The sequence below is a fragment of the Teleopsis dalmanni genome, chromosome 1 (assembly GCF_002237135.1).
Source record: "Teleopsis dalmanni isolate 2A chromosome 1, ASM223713v2, whole genome shotgun sequence".
Taxonomy (NCBI): Eukaryota; Metazoa; Arthropoda; class Insecta; order Diptera; family Diopsidae; genus Teleopsis; species Teleopsis dalmanni.
The window spans coordinates 21,625,438-21,630,142 of NC_051846.1; positions in this window are offsets into that span (position 1 = coordinate 21,625,438).

A 4,705-nucleotide genomic window follows, 5' to 3' on the forward strand; every position below is an offset into this window, starting at 1 on the left:
TTAGTGTTTTAAGATCTATATTTGGGATGTCCGCCAGGCTTGTTAATTCAAAGTTTATATCAAAGAAAATAAACTAAAAGTTATTCCATAAATTATGTATAAAATTTTCTGGATTACTAGAAAGTATTCAAAATTTTGAGTAATGAATAAATAAGAGCATTTTCTGAGTAATTTCGTTGTTTGTTTTGGTTTTATGATATTAAAAATTCGTTATGAAAGTTATATGGTATAAACATTTTGGTTATCCGCCAAACCGATTTAAATGTTTGATATGGTAAATAGATAATAGAGACTTCTTTGCGATATTACACAATTATTCAAAATTACCTCTCAGTTTATATGTGGTTCATATGCTTATATATCAACACCAAAATACGCATATTAACTACTAAATGGTGTAATTTCAGACAATTATTACTGAGCAACACTGTTCTGACTAATACTATGTTTCCACTGCTTACTCAGTAAATTACTTAAGTAACTTTAAGATTTTCTTGTTTCCAATGACATAAGTTACTTAATGTATGTGGAAGAGCTTTCGTGTGTCAGAAAGTTCTTTGAAAGTATTAAGAAGGAAAAATTTTACTCAATAAAAAATTACACAGAAAATTAAATGTATCTGTGATATATTAAATTATTTATGTATTTGTATATTTCATGATCTATTACATATGCAATTATTAAAAACAAAGATTTTATTAAATACTTACTACTTCAGTGTCATAAGACACATATTTTAAATTTCGGTAGTTTCTCAAGATTTTATCACATACTTATTTTTTCAGTACGTTTGTTTTAAGCTCATTTCCCTTCTGGGAAATTTATTTTTAAGGGTTGCATTCGACATTTTTCGCCTTAAATGATGTAATTTATTGGTAATGAGTTCATTTATATGAATGCTTATTACCATTTATGATGGTAAATCATCCCCATTAGTGGCTATAATGAACAAAACTGCCTAAATGAGACAGTGTGAATCCTTGAAAAACTAATAGATGCATTGGTTTGACATTTTGTTGATGCAATATATTCTAAACAGTTCTTTATGTTGCTTACTTAAGTTTTAAAATAAAATTTTAAGTTTTAAAAACAAAATAAAAAAAATAAAATCTAGAACGAATTGAGTCCATAAAAACAATTTCAATCGCAAACCATAAAAAATAGACTCAACCGGGAAACTTCTTTGAATGTTTATACAAAAAAAAAAAAACATAAACGTATGCAACTGAGTTGCAGAATACAAATTTGAATAAGCGGATAAAATCCAAATAATCTAAATGCAAAGAGAATAAAAATAATTATTCTGCTGGAGAAAAGTGCATAAAAAGTTGACTTAAGTAGCTGGAAAAAGTTGAAAGACGGATGAGAAACGGTGACAGATTTTTTCTGAAAAATTAAATGTCAGCGGATTTGACAAGCAAAAATTTTAACATTGATGTGCAGTAAAGTTTTTGTTCACTGATTTTTTTTTTTACCATAGTTGGAGTCTATTTGAAAATAAAACTAAACCGTGGATAAGCTTTTCATTTCAGATTTCTACAATGTAAAAACTTTAACAGTTTTTTTTAAAGAAATAAAAATATATTTATTGTACAAATGTAAAAATTTAATGTAATCTAAACAATTGAAAAAATTTCAGTTAATATTAGGGGCATTCAGAAGTGCTCGATAATTCGGTAAAGTCGAGTTACCAAATTCAGTAGTTTCCTGATGATGACTTTAGACTAAAGTAAAAATATCGATTAAATAAAAATTATTATAAAATAATTCGTTGTTTTATTCTTGATTTTTATTTTTAACAAAAATAAAAAAATGATGAATTAGCCGGTGAAAATACTGCATTGTGATTCGGTAAAGTCATAAAATTGTGCGTAAATTTCTTATTGTGAAATTACAATAATTTTAATTTTTGAGCTTTTTTATTTAGCACTTTTAAAAATTGACCGAGAAAGAACTGAAAATATGTGTTTGGCCCCTGTATCACTTCAGCGATATGCGAATTACGTCTTAATACTCCTAATGCATATTTAAATAAATTTAATATTTTGAAGCTAGTGGTGTAGATAAAGTGCTTAATTTAACTACTTCAAGTATGTTTAAAAATCATTTTAAAAAAAATGTTCAATGAAGTCAGCTATTCACCATATTATTTTAAAATAAAATGAAACTGACTCTAGAATTGTCTACAGAAGCAATACAAATAATGAAAGAACCCAAATAGTTAACAATACGTATAATAAACAAATATTTTATCTATAATAATTCATAGAGATGCTTCGAAGAGTACTGAACTACAACAACCAAAGTTCTTTTTATAATAATTCATTTGATTTAAGAATGTGAGGCTTTCAGAGCAAAAACATTAGTAAACTGATTTATTTTTAGGGAATTGAAATGGGAAATGAAATGTAGAAATGTATGTACAAGTAATATTAAAATAATTGAGCAGGTCTAATTATAAATTTTGTAATCACATTACATACGTATATATAAATACATTAAATATATATGAGTACAAAAATTTATATATTCCATTGATTATTGTTGAAATTGATTGTTAAAAAGAACTTCTTCTTTACATTTACACAAACTCAATGTATTGTCTCCAGCAGTTCGTACCTTTGGGTCTGTCAACCTTCTATTAAGGTTTCACATTTACATTACCAAGAATGCATCAAATATGTACAAAATAATTATGGCTTACATTAGGGTAAGACTTTACAACTAACTGTTAGATTCTAGAGAGTTGACTCAATTAGCAAATATATATAATTATGAAAATTATAATTATAATTTAACTGGCTATGACTACTAATGCGAAGTTGAATATTATTATCTTGAGGCTGGTTGAGTTAGTGCAATTGAGTACTTTTACTCTCTATTAACTGCAAGTTTTCTTCATAACCCCTCTCTACGCCTCCACTGGAAATTGTTTATCACTTCTTCATACTAAGCAATAACTGACCTCAGATCTGCATACCTTCCCGAAGAGCTTAGAATAGTTGATTCTAAGTTTTGATAACGCGGTGTTAGTTGAATAGTTAAGTTTACAATTTAAGCAAATAATAAAGTAAACCACTTATTTTAATTACACGTTAATAAACCTTAATTCACCTTATTTGTATATTATTTTGCGTTTCATAACGAACATAGTTATGTTGAACTCGGTTATAAAAAGTATTGGCTTTAAATTTAAGATAATACCTTTTATGGACCAAATAAATACGTATCGTTAAATGTTAAGTAATACCTTAGCTTCTTATGTCCAAAATTTTATGACAAATTTTCTGAATATTTTAGCAGTAATGACATTTTAAAAGTAGTTTGGGTATACGGGTAGCGGTTCTGATATGAAGGATACGTTATCTTATATTTGTATCATTTGTAATTGATTAAGTAATTTTCTAATATTTAGGTATGATTCCATTCATATATAAACATCGCCGATAAAATTATATTGCTCGAAACTCCACAAACTTCTCCTATGCTTTCTCATTCACATTAAAAGTGATTTTTATCCAACTTCAAAGAATTTCGAGTTCTGCATTATTTTTAAGTCCAAACAGTGCTCGAAGGCTGTTGCAGTGTTTTTGTTACTTATCAAAAAAATATAAACGAAATTTAATTTAAAATTTTATGCTAAAAGTTTTTAGTTTTCATATCCTAACTACTCTCAATATCCTGCAGATTTTCGAAATTACGAAAATATTGTGGGCTTTTTCTTTTAAACTTTGTAGTAATGAGTAGACATTACAGCTAAATTTTTCTTCAAAACGATTTTCAATATAAAATGTGATATTTTTAATAATATCATAAGGAACCAAAACTGAGAATAATTTTATTGGCATCCGCAGTTGACTGAATTGTTTTCTGATACTTACTCTTATGCAAGTTTGCATATGAATCAATTTTATATGAGGAATCTGTGACGGTCGCGTTATCGGAATTCTCCAACTCTTCATCCGTGAATTTGGTTGGTTTATACTCACCAAACATAAACTCCGAATCATTGTCTGAAGAATTTATAATCATAGCATTAACCTTTACTTTGCCCGATAAAACAGAAACGAACACCACATTATGGTTAGACCACACTTACTTAGATATTGGAGAAGCTTTACAAAAATATAGTCAAACAGATTACTTTACTGCAAGCCTATGCCCGAAGAGCACGGGCATAGGCTCTACTCGCGGAGAGTTGAGTACAGCAATTTTCTCCTCTCATGTTATGCATAACTTAATTCCAATTTTCTTAATTCTGTCCCTTACGGTTACGTACTTGATGTTGATAGTTTCTATGTCATAATTTGTCACATTAACCATCCATTTTGAGTGCAATCTTTCTCTTTTTTTTTGTTATCCAGCAGTCAGGTTTTACATTTCATGATGTATATGCTTCTCAACGAAAATCAAAATCTTTTATAGACCATCTTGGTGCAGCATAGCAACTCACCTGATAGAGACCTTCATCATCGTCCATGTGTACCCTTTGCCTAGTATTGGCATATTACTATGGGGAATGTTTCCACCTTCTGTCTAAACCCCTGCTTGTCTTTTTGAATCTCCCATCCAGTTTTGTGACTCAATATTATCGTATAGTTCCGATATTAAAGCTACATCCATATTATTTTCGGTTACTATTTACCACAGAAGGTTTTGAGAAGCTTTACAGTGGTTAATATTTAGTTGTAATATTTTCATGTCT